The following is a 17,584-nucleotide window of genomic DNA, read 5'->3' as shown; positions in this document are numbered from 1 at the left end:
TTGTATTCCATGTCAAGCACATGGGCTTAGTCCATCTTGGGTGGGAAATATGTCATTTTTATATGACAAGAGAATTGCAGAATTCATTGGTGCATTTCAGCCCCTAACCCCTTAATTCTACCATGATTCCAAGCTACACCAACCAGTAGAATGAGAGGGGAATAATAATTTTGTATCTTCTTAGTTGTATCCTTGAGGATGACAGTGAGCACAAAGGGTCTGTTCTTTTACCCTGACTCCTTTTAGGGTGGTAACACAAATAAAATGTCCTCTAAATTAATTCTACAATGAATTCAGTTCTACCAGATTCTGTGTACAAATACATACATTAAAAACTTTTTATTTATGTGCATTATTTTATGTCTAAAAGAATGACTTAAAGAAAAAAAATAGTCCTTCCATTCCCTAGTGTCACTTAGTGAGGCTCCATGGCACTGGCCACTAACTTCGACACTGAGATTTTCAAGGATGTTTAACTCCACTGTGGGGGAGAGTAGATTAAAAGAAAGTTGGAAGGTCAGAAAAAAGGAACACAGATAATGTAGATGTAGAAACACATATACTCAAACATGGAGACCATGTGAGTTAAGACAGCACGTTCTATTTGCCAAGTAGGTAGCTTAATGACACTCTTCCTTATGATATGAATTGAGAAAAATCGATAGATGAATACGTGAGTATGGCTAATTTTGTACAATTTCACCAGTTTTAATAGGCTATATAAACCACCAGTGCATCCATACTGCTGCCGTTTCCTCCCAAACACAGTCTTAGAAACGTCTGATATTCTAAACTGGATGCACACACCTGTAACACAGATGCACACAACTGTAGTACACACCTGTAATCCCAACTACTTGGGAAGCTGAGGCAAGAAGATCAGAAATTCATGGTCAGCCTGCAACTTGCAGAGACCCCTTCTCCCAAAACTAAAACACAAAGGGCCACAGAGGTGGGCAGGGGGCTATTGCTCAGTCAATGGTGGAGCTACTGTCTAACTGGCTTCCACCCTTAGTAGTGAAAAAAAAAAAAAAGCAAGCAAAGCAGGCAGGTAGGCAGGCAGGAAGGAATATATAATATTCTAAAATCTAGTCTCTTGTAGATACTAAAAATTTAACGTCATTTTTATTATTGTTATCATAAGAGCATGTAAGTCCACTTTGTATTGCTATAATGGAATACCTGAGTCTGGGTAGTTTATAATGAACAGAAACTTATTTCTCACAGTTCTGGAGACTGAGGAAGTCCAATATCAAGGTATGGCTTCTGGAAAGGGCCTTCTTGCTGTGTCATCCATCACATGGAAGAAAGCAGAAAGGCAAAAGTCTAAGAAAGTGAACTGGCTCCTGCGAGCCCTTTGAGGGCAGAGATAACACCTCCCTTTAGTGTTCCCCACCCCAACACTGTTGCATTGGTGACTGTTTTCAACCCATGAATTCTGGGGACACATTCAAACCACAGCAACGAGAGAAAACATGTGAACTGTTTGTATCAATGTTAACATTTTGGTATATGGTCTCCCAGTTAAGGATATATGTATTTTCTTATGAAAAATACAAGCATGATTAATATATTGGTTTTAACCTACTTTTTAGTTTAATGTTGTGTATTAATATATAATATGTAATGTTAAATTATATAATCGACTTACTGTATTATCAATATACTGTGAACATTTTTGTGTATCATTAAACTTTGTATTATCCTTTTGCAGCATCTATTTTGTTTGTTTTTTTGTTTTTGATTTTGGTACCGGGGATTGAACTCAGGGGTCCTTGATCACTGAGCCACATCCCCAGCCCTTTTATATATTTTATTTAGAGACAGGGTCTCACTGAGTTGCTTAGCACCTTGGCTTTTTTGCTGAGGCTGGCTTTGAACATATAATCCTCCTACCTCAGCCTCCCCAGCAGCTGGGATTACAGGCGTGCACCACCGCACCAGGCCCACAGCATCATTTTTAATGGTGTTCTCCATTGTATTGTCTTCCTCTCTCTCTGTGTCTCTTCCCCCCACCACCCGCTCTCTTCAGTCTCCTTTTGTGTGCTAAGCTGGAGTTTCGCTCATCAGCTAAAGGATGCACATGTCCAACATTTTTTAGTCTTCTAAAAATACGTCAGACTCTCTAAGGTGCTCATGCCCTTTCTTCCATTGTCAAGTTTGCTTGGAGTCAATTCCTTAGTCCACTTCTTTGCTGTGCTTTTGGTGGGAATTAGAAAGGAGTGGGGCATTTGGTGGTTTTTCTCTGCCAGCCAACAGTTCAGTCTCTGCAGCCTTGACTCTTGGTATGACAGTTCTTTTGTGCAGTTATTTAATATTTCATTGCCTTGTTCTTTAAAGGGCAAAAACTTGAAAAGTGAAAGCACTAATATTGATTATCAAAGTGCTAATATTTTGACCTTATAGTAACTGAGACAAAAATCAGAAATTATTGAGTATGTTGAAAACAATAAATTTTTACTCATTGGATGTGAGTCAGTTTTCCTGGGTAGAAAAATAATTAAAGAATACAATTACAATGTTAGGCACATAATATCAACAATCCAAAATTCCATCAACAATTGAACAGATAAGTCAGTTGTAGTACATTCAGTCCCTGGAATAACAACATCAACCAAAAGAATAAACTACAACTACACTCAATAGACAAAGAAATAGAGAAAAACCAATAAACCAATGAAATATAAAGTTGGTTCTTTTTGTTTTTTGGGTACCAGGGATTGAACTCAGGGACACTCAACCACTGAACTATATTTCCCTATTTTGTATTTTATTTAGAGACAAGGTTTCATTGAGTTGCTTAGAGTCTCGCTAAGTTGCTGAGGCTGGCTTTGAACTTGCAATCCTCTTGCCTCAGCCTCCCAAGCTGCTGAGATTACAGGCATGTGTCACCACACCCAGCCAAAAAGTTGGTTCTTTTTACCAAAAATAAATTAAATCAATAAATATACAATCTACAGATGAAATAGGTTAATGGTTGCCTAGGGAATGAGTTGATGGGTAGATGGGAAATTTGGTGGTGGGTGATGGCTAAGAAGACCAGAGTTTCTTTTTAGTGTAATGATAATATCCTAAAATTTATTGTGGTGTTGAGTACACAGTTCTGTAAATATTCTCAAAGCCATTATATTATATACTTTAAAGTGTGAATTATATGTCATGTGAATTATATATCAATAAAGATGTTTTTAAAATGAAGTAGCTGTGCACACTTTTAATCCCATATTCAAGAGGTTAAGGCAGGAGGATCATAAGTTGGAGGGCAGCCCAGGCAACTTAGTGACACTCTGTCTTAAAGTAAAAATATAAAGGGCTGGGGGTGTAGTTCAGTGGTAGAGCACCCCTGAGGTCAGTCCCCAGTACAACTAAATAATAATATTATTAATAATAATTAATGAGAAAGACATTTCTAGATAATCAAAAGCTAAGAGAATTCATTACAAGCCAAACTGCTATGTAAGAAACACTAAGGAGAGACCTTCAAGATGTAAAGAAAGGACACTAGGCAGTAACTTGAACCCATTAAAGAAACAAGGAGCACCAGTAAAGGTAACTACATGAATAAATAGAGAGGACAATATAAATTTCTATCTTGTTTATCATATTTCTTTTCTCCAGTCTGATTTAAAAGATAACTACATAAAGCAATAACTATAAATTTATGTTGGTAATCATATAAAGTGGTGAGTTCATGTAATATTAGTACAAAAGAGGGGCAAGGAATGGAATTATATAGTAGCTTAGTTGTATAGGTTGTTGAAACTAATAATATGCAAACTTAATATTAAAGTGTATATTAACCCGAACTAGCTTATTATGTTATTGTAATCCTCAGGACAATCATTAAGAATATAGAGCAAAACATGTGGTAAAAGAGCAAAAGGAAATCTAGTAGAGGAAGGAGAAGAGGGGAGGGCAGGAGGAGAAAGGGGAGGGAAAAGGGGAGGTCATGAACTGAAATCTATTTCCATGAATGTATGAGTTTGTCAGGATGAGCCCAATTACTATGTATAACCATTAATTCTAATTAAAACAACTTATTGTAAAAGAAATGACAAGGTAATTAAAATGATCTACTAGGAGCTGGAATATAGCTCAGAGGTACAATGCTTTCCTAGCATGCACAAGTTCCTGGGTTCAATTCCTGGCACTGCTAGAATAGATAGATAAATGATTGATAGATAGATACATAAATAGATAGATAGATGATTGATAGAGAGATAGATACATAGATACATAGATTGATAGATAGATAATAAAAAATAAATAGGTACACGAAAAATATCTGTTTAACACAAAAGCATATAGTAATGGAAGACTAGAAGCACAAAAAAGACATAAGACACATAGAAAACAAGCAACAAAATAGTAGATATAAACCCTACCTTATCAGGAATTATATAAAATATGAATGAATCAAACACTTCAATAAAAAATTAAAGATTGGCAGAATGGATTTTTAAAAATGAACCAAGAACATACTGTCTATGAAAAACACACTTTAGCCATGCCTGTAATCCCAGCAGCTCAGGAGGCTGAGGCAGGAAGATCATGAATTCAAAGCCAGCCTCAGCAAAAGCAAGGCCCTAAACAACTCAGTGAGACCCTGTTTCTAAATAAAATACAAAATAGGGCTGGGATGTGGCTCATAGTTTCAATATAAGAGGATGGAAAGATATTTATGATACAAATAATAGCCTAAATAAAGTTGGATGGCTATCCTAATATTAAATAAAATAAGAGTCCCCAAAACACATGAAGCAAATTCTGACAGAATTAAGAAGAAATAGACAACTCAACAATAATATTTGAAGAATCTGATGCCTCACTTTTGTTACTGATATAACAATCAGAAAACAAAAAAGATCAACAAGGAAATAGAAAACCACATACTTTATAAAATTCTAGGGAAGACAGAAGCCTTCCCCTAAATAAATGAATACACTAACAAATAAAAATGTATATGTTGTTGGATTCAATATACAAGTTCAGCAAGGCTACAGGATGCAAGATTGATGTACAAAATTCAATAATATTCATGTACAATGACAATAAACAATCCAAAAAATGAAATAATTCTGTTTATAATAAAAATTGAATTTGTATAAAGAACAATAAAATATTGCAGGCAAAATTTAGCCAGAAAAGTGCAAACTGAAAACATAAATAACTACAAAACATCAAGGGAAAATCGTAAAGACCCAAAGATATAGGAAGATATTCCCATGCTCATTAATTGGAAGCTAATAGTAAGAGGATAGTGCCTCCAAATTGGTCTACAAGAGCTGATACAATTTATATTATTTCAGCTGCTTTTCGTTCCCCAGAAAATTTCATGCTGATTCTATAATTTATGTGGTATACTCCCCCTACTATATATGTGTGTGTGTGTGTGTGTGTGTGTGTGTGTGTTTGGTAGCAGGGATTGAACCCAGGGGCACTTAACAACTTCCAATCCCCCTGCCTCAGCCTCCTGAGCTGCTGAGATTACAGGTGTGCCATGGTACCCAGTTGCACTACCCAATTTTGAAAGTTACTATAAGACAGAGCGAAACCGGAATAATGATAAACATATATCAATAGAAGAAGTTTTAAATTCCAGAAATAAACTCTCACATTTCTGGTCAATTCATTTTTGACAAGGGTGTCCTAACCATTAAATGGGGAAAGAATAACCTCTTCAACAAATTGTGGTGGGACAAATGGATATACAAGACAACAGAATGAATTTGGATCCCTACCTCATACCATACAAAAACTAACTCAAAATACATCAAAGATTTAAATGTAAGACCTAAAACTACAAAACTCTTAGCTGAAATGTGGGTCCCTGTGATTTTGAGTGTGGCAATGATTCCTTAGATATGACACCAAAAGCACAAAGAACTAAAATAGATGACTTGGATTTCATCAAAATTACAAAAATTTGTTTTGCATTTCAAAAAACACTGTCAAGAAAGTAAAAGACAACCCACAGAAAATACTTGCAAATCATATATCTAATGAAGATCTACTTATCTAGAGTATATTATAAGCTGTCACAACTCAACAATAAGAAACCAACCCATTTTTTCTTGCCATCATAGAAAATGATGAATTAAGCAGAATTTATTTCCAAGCGCCTCAAAAATTATTACAAACACAAAGTATCCTTCTAAAAATGTCCCGAATTAAATCAAAGGCACATCATCAAAGTAAAACGCTGTGACATGAAGAATTCTTTAAAGTTGTAATATTTTCATGTTTCTTTGTTCTTAGCCATTTGCAATGTTTATATGTGGGCCATATTTTAAACATTTTTTAAAAGACATGAAACAATGTAGTATTTTAAAAAAACTGCAACCACTACTATAAGGTAAAGGAACTTAAAAAGAGATTTTATCAGTTTCATATGTGTTTTAGTCAGTTTTTTCACTGCTATGACCACAAGACCTGACAAGAACAACTTTAGAGGAGTAAAAGTTTGTTTGCCACTAGGATTTCAGAGGTCTCAGGGCATAGATGGCAGATTCCAATCCTCAGGGCCTGAGGTGAGGCAGAACATCATGGCAGAAGGGTGTGACAGAGCAAAGCAGCTCAGAAAATTGCACTAGGAAGGTGTGTGTGTGGGGGGGGGGGGAGAATGAGAGAGAGAGAAAGAAAGAGAGAGAGAGACTGAGACTCCCTCACCATAGACCACCTATGTGCCCCAAAGGCATGCCCCCAATGACCCACCTCCTCCATCCACACCCTAACTTCCTAACTACCACCCAGTTAATCTCTATCAGGGGATTAATGCATTGATTAGGTTAAGATTCATAATCCAATTGTATCGTCTCTAAACTTTCTTGCGTTGACTCACATATGAGCTTTTGGGGGACACCTCATATCTAAACCATAACAATACACAAGATGGGAGAACCTAATATACATCATACCAATAACCTTTCCAAACTAGTTTGCTAAGAAACATCTCCCATGTTTAGTGTTACAAATAAAACAACTTTCTTCCTTTAGAAAAATTAAGTCATCATTGAATTAGTAATGCCTATTCTTTCTTCCCTCCAATTTTATACTTTCTTATCTTTACTTAGTAATTGCAAATTCAGGATAAAAGAAAAAATTTTATTGTAGTATAAAAATCTTAGAAACCAGAAATTACAAATATTCATTTTTTAAATAAATGAAAATGTTTTCTTTCCTAAAATGTAAGCATCCAACAAATAAAACATACATGATACTCTAGGTTTAAGTCATGAATTTTAATATATTAAAATTGAATTTGTATAAAGAACAATAAAATATTTCAGTTCACCACCTGATGAATGGTAAGTTTTTTTTGCTTATCTTCATATAAAGCACTTTACCAAGAATTGAGCCATTATTATCTAAAACTCCACTCCTTCAGTCAGTTTCCTTATTTGAGCGGAAAATCACAAATTTCTGTAGAATTTTGGCTGCAGGACCAGCCACAGGGAAGGTCTGAAATATCTCAGTCATTTGGCTGGAGAAAAAGGTTTTCTTGAGACTTAAAGGCATCATTCATCACATTGTGTCTGAAGGGCCTCCTCCACCAACTGCTGCCCTGCACTCTTCATAGTAAGGCTCAGGATCTGGGCTCCTGGCAGGGGTCGCTTCCAACTGGAACACAGACCAGCAGAGCATTCTGGCAGCCATTCTGCACCCTGTAGTGATGAGGCTCTGAGGCCCCTGGAGAGACCATGATCCTCTCCACCCCAACCTCCAGCCTGAGCTGCTCCATCAGGCTCTGGCAGGTGCTCATGCTGGCCCCTGAAGACACGGTGGATTTTTCAAATGGGTGAAGGTTTTGAATAGACGTTTCTCCAAAGAGGATCTATAATAGATGACAGGTATATGAAAAGATGTTCAACATCATTAGTCATTAGGCAAATGCAAATCAAAACCACAATGCATACCACTTCACACCTATTAGATAATTATAATCAAAAAGATGAATAACAAGTACTGGTAAGAATTTGGAGAAATTGAAACCCTCACATATTTCTGGGGTGAACATAAAATGGGGCAGTTGCAGCTGCAGTAGAAAACAGTTTGGTCGTTTCTCAAGAGTTAAACATGGAGTGGCATGAGACCAAGCAGTTCCATTTCTAGGTATATGTCCAAGACAACTGAAAACAGATGTGCACACAACAACTTGTACACAAATGTTTGTAGCAGCCTTATTTGTAAGAACGAAACAGTGGAAACAACCCAAAAAAATATTCACCACCTGATGAATGGACTGTGTAGCATATCCACACAATGGAATATTATTGGGTCATAGAAAGGAATGAAGTACTAATACCTGGTACAACATGGACAAGCTCTGAAAACAGTAAGTAAAAGAAGACAGCCACAGCCAGGTGTGGTGGCACATGCCTGTCATCCCAGTGGCTCAGGAGGCTGAGGCAGGAGGATTGAGAGTTCAAAGCCAGCCCCAGCAAAAGCAAGGTGCTAAGCAACTCAGTGAGACCCTGTCTCTAAATAAAATATAAAATAGGGCTGGGGATGTGGCTAGTGGTTGAGTGCTCCTGAGTTCAATTCCCAGTACAGCCCCCCCAAAAGAGGACAGCCATAAAAGACCCACATGTTATATAATTTCATGTATATAAAATGTCCACAATAGGCAAATCCAAAGAAATAGAAAGTATTTTAGTGCTTGCCAAGAGTCAGGATGTGGGGAGTTGGGAAATGACTGCTTACAGGAACAGGATTTCTTTTGGGGGTGATTTAAAAAAAAAAGCTTGTCACATGCCTAGAAGGCACAAAGCTCTGGGTTCAATCCTCAATCCAAAATTAGTCAGCAGGCATAGTTGTACATGGTTGTATAACACTTGTGAAATTTTTTTAAAAAACACCAAATTTTGAACTTTAAAAGAATCAATTTCATGGTTTGTGAATTATAACTCACCTTTAAAAAACACTAAGAAGTATGAGCAAGTAAAATACATCCCAGGGATACAAGGTTGGTTTACCATTTAAAAATCAGTTGTCATTGCTTCACTATGCATGTGTCTTTCAAAATAAGTGTATCAAAATATCCAGGTGCACATCTTGGATATATGCAATAAAAGTGGCTTTTTAAGAAAAAAAAACCGCCATTATAATTTATCATAAAGAGAGAATAAAGAAGAAAAACCATAGATTTATATCAATAGATTCAGAACAGGTAGTTGTCATTTTGTCCAGTGACAAAATTCAGCACACATTCAAGACCGCCCTCAGCAACTTAGAAATGGGAGGGAATTTCCTCAACATGATTAAAGGACTTCTACAAAAAAACCCTGCAACTTACTTTATATTTAATGATAAAAGACTGAATGCTAATCTCTTAAGACCTTTATTCAACATCAAACTGTACAAAAGGCAAATGCATTTTTTTAAAAAAGGAAATAAATTGGAAAAGAAGAGTAAACTGTCTGTATTCACAGACAACATAAAATTATCTGAGAAAATCCTAAAGAATCTCCATAAGGAAATTAAAAAAAAAAGAATCTATGTAAGAGTGAATGGAACTAATAATCCCTTGACCCAACAGAAATGACAGCACTGTCCTCCAAGAGTTGACAGGAACACGCACGGTCACGTCATTCACAACACCCAGCCTGGAAACCCGATTGTCCCCTAGTGAATGGATGACAAACTGCCCTTGGTGAAGGCATCTTTGGACCCTGTAGCAACTGGACCTTCACCCTGTAGAGTCAGAAGAGGTGGGACAGGTAAGAGATACTAACCCTGTCTGCACATGACCAGCCCCGAAGACCAGGGAGAGAGAGAGTTGGTCCACAAGGAAGGGGTGAAGGTCATAGGTGAGGCTAAGCAAGAGAGAAAGACCTCAAGAGAGAAAGGGTCCAAGGGCACAGAAGCTGTGAAAAGGGTGATTTTGGCAGGGGGAGGGGGGGGGACACTGAATAAAGAGGATTTTTTTTAGAAAGTTGCTACTGATACGATACGACACTGAACTGGGATGGGCCCAGTTTGATTCAGGCCAAATAAAATTAATAGAACAGCAGGAACAGCTGATAGGCACTGCATGCTTACCAAGCACTCATCATTGCACGGAGCAATTTAAATGTGTCCAGTTCTATGATGTGGCACATGCATTCCCAAGTTAGACGAGGAAACTGAGGCCTGGAGTGTTAAGTGACAGCCCAAGACCCCATGGTTACAAAGTGGCAGAGCCAGCACATTTGAATTCCCTATTCAAACATGAAGCTAAGAGGCTGTTTCGCTGTTCCCACTTTCTCCCCTGGCCCTGCCTCTCTAAGCGTTGGGGGAGGGAGGGATGTTGAGGAGTCACTTGGCTCAGGCCTGGCCTTCTCAAAGCCCCCTCCTCTAGTAAGGCCAGAGCCACTCAGCCGGGACTGAGAGAAGAGGGGATTCACCCAGCCTCCCTGCTACTTCTCACTGCCTGACGGTAGGTACCGCCTCCAGACGGCGACAAATTAATAATTGGGTAAATCCCTTAATCACCTAGCTTTAAAACATGTCATTTATTTTTTGTTGTTGTTGTTGTTGCTTCATATCGATATGTCTTCATTTTTAATTTGGTGGAAAATTTAAAAAGCGGAGTGGCCTCTCTCTCAACCTGGGAGAGGCCTCGACCCCTGCCCTCCTGCCTGAAAGGTGCAATTCAGAGGGGAACCCAGAAGCAACCCTTCTGGAAACAGCCCTGTGTCCATTGGGGGCCTGACCAGAGGCTCTGCTATCAGCATGGCCATGCTCACAGGTTGAAGCAGGTCACAACCATGGAGACCCCAGAAACTGCACGAGCAAGTACAGATGTCCAGAGGTTTCCTGAGCTTGGAGGCGGGAAGCTCTGAGGAAGCCACGAGGTCCAGACTGACAGAAGGAGGGAACTTTTGGATGCACCCTTCTTCAACCCAGTACCTACCTGGGGCAATGTGACCTTCCTCCCCACAGGACACCTCACCATGTCCAGGGACATTCTTGATTTTCACAACTGGGGGTTATACTGGCACCTAAGGGTAGAGGCCAGAGACACTGCTACACATGCTATTATGCACAGGACAGCCACCACAACCAAGTGATCTGGCCAAAATGTCAAAAAACCCTGCTTTTACCCTTTGGGGCTGGCCTCGTGGAGGGCAGCCACACCCTCCTGGAAGCTTCCTGCAAGTCCTCATCTGATCTGAAAGCCAGAGAGGGCTGGACTGCAGGCCACTCCACAGGGGGACTTTCCCTGTCATCACCTGGCCACTCCTTCTGGCCTCTTCCTGGAGAGCTCTGCCCTCAGGTACATGTTTTCCCTACTGGTTCGGGAAACTTTGTGAAAAATCCCCTCTCGCCATCTTGTAAGCAGTAAAGATACACCATAATGTGCTTTTTCAACTGCCCCCCCCCCCCCCCCGCTGAAAAAAAAAAATTAGAGCAGTTAGGGGATTTTTATTATTTTAGTTCAAATAACTAAATAGTAGCAACCAACCCTTAAGACTTCAAAGCCTGGCTTCTGAAATAATTCTCAGGGAGGAAAAGTACCTAGTTCGCCTGCCCAGGGGGCACACCACCGACTCTCTGGGTAGTTTCTGCTCTGCTCAGTTCCACTCAACTCACTTCCTAAAGATTCAGCCAGAGTCTCCCTGCTCTTGTAAAACATCGGTCGGTTAGCTCTCAAAGTCTTGTGTATGGGCTCATTCACTGGGCTTTGGACTAAAGTCCCTGTCCTGGCACTAGGAATAGCCAAAGACAGTACTGAACAGGAATGAACAGAGTAGGTTTGCTGCACTTAAAAAATATATATCTATTTTTGCCATGGTAATCCCAACAACTTGGAAGGCAGAGGCAGGAGGGTGAAGTTCAAGGCTCGCCTGGGCGATTTAGTGAGACCGTGTCTCAAGATGAAAAAATAGTGTTGGAGGAGTAGCTCAGTGGTAGAGCATCCCTGGGTTCAATGACCATGACCTTAAGAAGTCCATTTATGAACAAAATATCCTGCTGATTTAAAACCAGGCTGATGTGATAGGTGCTGTTGTGTGGTGCCAATTACTAATACACTGACCTTCAGGTTGACACCTAGATCCCTAAACCCTTGGAGTTTCCTCCCTTTCCCTTCCCACTTTCAGGGCCGCCCTCACCTTGATACAACAACTAACCAATTATTTGCCTGACACAGCAGGGACCAGGTTTTGTTCTGACTGGCGACCGCCTGTGCTACAGAGGTCACCCCGATGAAAGATCATTTCAATCTGCTGGGGAGGGCAGTTTCCCTGCTGCTAGTCATATTCAGCTAGAGTGCTAAAAGAGTGTTTTGGATTTAGCAAAACACTCACACTGTATTTTCCGTGTTCCAGACACTTCTAGAGAACTCTACCAACGTGTACTCATTCAAACCCTCATACAGCCTGAAAGGGGTTGGTGATATTATATTCTCCCATTTTGCAGGCGTGGAAAGGGGACACAGAGAGATTAAGTAACTTGCTGAGGTCACCCAGGAGTAAGTAGAGAGCTGGGCCTCTAGGTGGTTCTGGCTATGAAGTCTGTTGCTCTCAGCTATAGGAAATAGCACCATAAAATAACAAGGTAAGGGGGCTGGGGTTGTGGCTCAGCGGTAGAGTACTTGCCTAGCATGTGCAAGGCACTGGGTTTGATTCTCAGCACTGCATAAAAATAAATAAATAAAATAAAGGTATTGTGTCCAACTACAATTAAAAAAACAAAACAAAAAAAAAAAAAAAACGAGGTAGGACTTCTTTCTTTCTTGCCAAACCGGCGTTTTAAGAAAAGTTTACGAATAAATACATTTTTTTTTAAGTACTGAGGAATGAATGAGTGGTGCTCTACCACTAAAGCATCCCCAGTTCTTTTTGTTTTTTATTGTGAGACAAGGTCTCACTAAGTTGCCCAGGCTGGCCTCCAATGTATAATCTTTCTGCCTCAGCCTCCCCAGATGCTGGGATGACAGGCGTGCAACACCATACCTGGCACAAATAATTCTTTAAAACTCCCGCCTTCAACATGTACAGCCTTGTTCATCTTCCTTCCAGCGTGAGCTTGGTTTAGTGCCTCATGTTTAGTGAATAGAACAAAGCAGAGAGGATGGGATCACAAAAAGTAATATATACCTCTCCCTCTCTTCTCTCTATTACTTATGCAGGGGGAAGCCTGCTGTCATGTCGTGGGGACACTCAGGCAGCCCTGTGGAGAGATGCATGCGAGGAGGAGCCCAGGCCTCTTGCCAACAGCCGTGTGAGTGCGCCATCTTGGAAGCGGATCTTCCAGTCCAGCCTTCAGATGAGACAGCTCCAGCCAATAGCCGACCTTGCTTGAGAAGCCCTGATCCAGAGCCACTCAGCCAAGCTGTTTCTGGATTCCTGACCTCCCAGACCTGAATGGATAAGGGGAGATTGTTGTTTAAGGCTGCTAAGTGTTAGGGTAATTTAATCCTGGAGGCTCTGCCTTACTCAACTGCGGTAACTGTGGTAACTGTGTAGAAACTTTGGAGGAGGCTGTCACCCACAATGAACCCAACTCTACTTCTTTTAGAAACTTGAGGCCACTCAGGCATTTCCATTCATTTGTCCTCCCCACCCCACACTCCCCTGCCCTTCGTTAGTCCCAGTTGGAGAGATCCTTTGAACTTCCTTTTCCTTGCCTGGGTTTCCACAAAGTTCATACAAAGCACAGCTTTATCTGGTACCACAACATTATTACCTTACTGCAGTTAAAGAGTTGCAAGCCTAATAAAATAGACTAGTGTCAGGAGATTTGGAGATGTGGTGGGTTTTGGCTTTTTTTTTTTTTTTTTCTAGAATTAAGTTGGCTGCACCATGGCTGTTGAGCCTTGCTCAAATATACCTGACTGCTTGAGTTCAAATCCTGGCTGTGCCAAGTGCTGGCTATGTGACCTTGAGCAAGTTATCAGACTTTCCGTGCTTCATCTGTCACATCTACAGCTTGGAGAATCTAATTATAATACCTGCTCAGTTGAGTTCTTGGAAAGAGTGAAAAGACAGGTGTTAGAGTTCAGTCCTTAAGAGCACAGGCTGTGGAGATAGATTGTCTGGGTTTGAGTCCTGGTCCTACCCACTTTACCAGTGGTATGACCTTGGGAAATTTACTTAGGCTTTTTTTTTTTTTGAGCGGGGAGGAGGAGTATTAGGGATTGAACTCAGGGGCACACGACCACTGAACCACATCCCCAGCCCTATTTTATATTTTATTTAGAGACAGGGCCTCACGGAGTTGCTTAGCTCCTTGCTTTTGCTAAGACTGGCTTTGAACTCAGGATCCTCCTGCCTCAGCCTCCTGAGCCTCTGGGATTAGAGGCATAAACCACTGTGCCTGCTACTTTTGCCTCAATATTCCACATCCATATAATGAAAGAAGAGACAAAAGTACTTACCTTCTATGACTATAGGAGAATTAAATGTATCCATTCATGTGCAGTTCCTGGCACATGGTAATACATGACAGGGATGCTGATATAGTTGTGCAGGTGGTTCACTGTTCAAATGGGAGCTTGTCCAGGCTGTTAGCAGGCAATTGCTTACCTAGAGTTGGCCCTGTTTTCTAATTTGTACCAGGGCCATGGATGGGGCTTATGCTGTCAGTCTCAGGGATTCAAATATTCAGTAAATATACCTTAGTAAGGTTCTTTGGCTTTGAGCTGATATTATCGGACTTATTCTGGGTATATCACAACTACTCCTTGGTAGTTTCATGGAATTCTCCAAAATAATCTCTGTGGGATGCCTATAGGCCAAGCCCTGCTGTTATTATTCAAACAGTGTATTGGAAACCAAATAAGAAATCTTAACAATATAAAAAGTTTAAGATTATGCAGGACAATACTTGATGCTTAGTTATACCTACAGACAGAGTTCAAATAAAGAAATATAGTTCAAAATATAGAAAAATGCACAGGAATGACAAAGACCACATTCTAGATTACGGCTTAACCTGGGGTGAGGAGAGCATGGGTTTAGGAAGCAGTGTACAGGAATCTTAAGCTCTGCTCAGAATTTATTTCTTAAGCTGAATAGGGTACACAACAGTGTTTATTATTTTTTAATCTTAAATATATAAAAATAATTTATTAGTAATATTATTGAGTGAGACCCGTCTTTCTAAGTGGGTGATCATTTTGCATTTCTCTCCGCATTAGTCTCTGTTGAACATTGAATCACTATATTGACAGGACCCCACAGAATCAAGTAGCCATTCACTCAACCAATATTAACTGTTGAATGACAGAGCGTTCAAAGAATGGAGAACGTCATCGGTACATTATGACACAGATGTTGGGTTATTTGACTATTTTCCCTTCTTTCTTTGAAAGTGGGGGCGCTCTGTCTGGTACCTAAGAGGTGATAAACAAATGTCAATTGAAACTGAATAAAACACAGATGTGATCCTTATTGTCCTTAAAGAGCTCCAAAATACCCAGGTTGAGAGAAGATAGAAGACAATGCAGGTCCCGAGCCCCTTAAATCTGAGCACTCTTACTGATAACTCTTTTCAGGCCTCTCCTAGAGACCAGACATGTGACAGTGAGACAAGGGGCACAGTCCTGGGACTGTTCATGGCGTCTTCTCTTCACCTTCATCACCACCCCCTGGTCTGCGCCACCATCATTTCCTGCTTCGGTTGTTGTGGTGATCAGTGCTGTCATCCTAGCTGTTCTCCCCACTTCCACTTTTCTCCCCACAGTAAAATCTCAACTGTGTCCAGAGTCGTCCATGAAACCTCACTTGGAACACAGGACTCCTCTGCTCTCAGACCTCCCATGGCTTCCCACCTTGGGGGACAGCAGACGTGGCCACATTCCTCCAATGTCTCCCATGAGGAGGTGGAATCTGTTTTTCAGTCCCCTGCGTCAGGCTGGCCTTGTGGCTTTCTTCAGCCAGAAGAATGTGGTGGATGGATCTCTGCTCGTTCTGAGCTTGGGCCTTAGGAAGATTTGGATGCTTCTGCTCTGACCCAGAGTCCTGCAGTTACCACGCAGCAAGCCCAGGCATGACCGTTGGGGGAGAAAGACCATGTGGAGGAGAGTTGCCCAAGAAAAGGCCATCTCAGACCAGCCAGTTATCAGCCAGCTTATCAGTTCGCTGAGATCAGACTAGTCCCATCTTCTAGAACCTTCTATATAACCCGCAGACTCATAAGCTAAAAACATGGCTGTTTTAAGCCATCAAGATTTTTTTCTTGCTTTGTTACACAGTGGAAGCTAACTGATACACCATCTCATTCAAAGAAAAAGTAAAAAAAAAAAAAAAAAATTAGACTACCTTACTAACTTATCCAAAGTACTTACAGCATTGTCTGGTATGTGGTAGGTGCTCAATGAATACTTGTTGAAATAATTAAGAAATTCATAAATGGAATTAACATTCAAATGAAGAAAATAAATAAACTAGTAAAATAATTATAAAATGTAGGAAATGCTATGAAGGAAATGCAGTAGCTGAGGTAGAGAATAAGAGTCGGATGGGAGGGCAGACCCTCTTTGGTTCTCTACTTGTTTCAGCACAAAAGCTAAAATCCTTCCAGTGGCCTCCAAGGCTGTACATGACCTGACCACCCCAAGCACACGAATCCCTGCTGATGCCCTTGCTGATGCCCTTGCCTGGGATGTTGTTTCCTTCCACATTCACACCCTTCACCCCTCCCTTCCTTCAGGTCTCTGCTCAGATGTCACCCTTTTGCCAGGTCCTTCCTGACCACCTCACAGAAAAAGCAACCACTGACCCCTAAGATTCCCAAACTCCCTACCCTGCTGCATCCACAGCACCAGTGACCTTCTGAATGAAGTTTGTTTTGGTCAATTTATGCTTAAGACATTATCGTCTTAGGGCATAAATTCAGCCAATGGTACAAGAAGGGGCGGGGGACACTAGGGAAGAATAGAGTTACATTAGAGGGGAGCAAAGGGAGGGGAGGAGAGGGGACATGGGGATAGGAAGAATAGTAGGATGAAATAGACATTATTACCTTATGTACATATATGACTGCATGACCCATGTGATTCTACAACATGTACCATCAGTAAAATGAGAAATCATACCCTATTTATGTACGACATATCATAGATATATCATATACATGATATATATATATATATGTATATAAAGTATATAAATGCATTCTACTGTTATGTAGAGCTAATTAAAACAAATTTTAAAAATAATAAAAAAATTTAGCCAGTGGATACCCAAATACTTTAGGGACTACAACGTCAATCTTAATATTTAGCAAGGCCAGCATTTGTCTTTGAGACACACGGGGAATAAGACAAGGTCTCCCCCCCCCCCCTTTATTTTTAAAGCTCAGATGCTCAGGTCAGAATTGGATTGCTTACTGAAAACTCTACAAATGTGCTCATGACAAGGGTAGCAATACACTATAAGTCACGGCCACCGTGGTAGCACACTTTATAGATTGCGAGGGACATTCTAATCCAAGTTATTACTCATTCCTTGCTATCCGTGGGAGATAGGAGGGACAGGTTTTATCATCTTCCACAAGGGACAAAGACAACACGAGGTCAAGCGAGTTGTCTGAGCTTTGAGACCACAACAGGGCGGAGCCAGAATTCAAATTATAGTGAGTCTAACTCCAGGTCCAG

At 40.3% G+C, this 17,584-nt stretch overlaps 1 pseudogene; it reads right to left on the bottom strand.

The window, feature by feature from the left end:
* Positions 1-7,222: 7,222 nt before the first annotated feature.
* The window catches only part of LOC114089750 (guanine nucleotide-binding protein G(I)/G(S)/G(O) subunit gamma-10 pseudogene), a 12,332-nt pseudogene continuing 1,970 nt past the window's right edge, over positions 7,223-17,584 (bottom strand).

Source organism: Marmota flaviventris, chromosome 2, assembly GCF_047511675.1.
Source record: "Marmota flaviventris isolate mMarFla1 chromosome 2, mMarFla1.hap1, whole genome shotgun sequence".
In the NCBI taxonomy this organism is placed as follows: Eukaryota; Metazoa; Chordata; class Mammalia; order Rodentia; family Sciuridae; genus Marmota; species Marmota flaviventris.
This window is presented reverse-complemented; position numbering and strand designations above follow the sequence as displayed.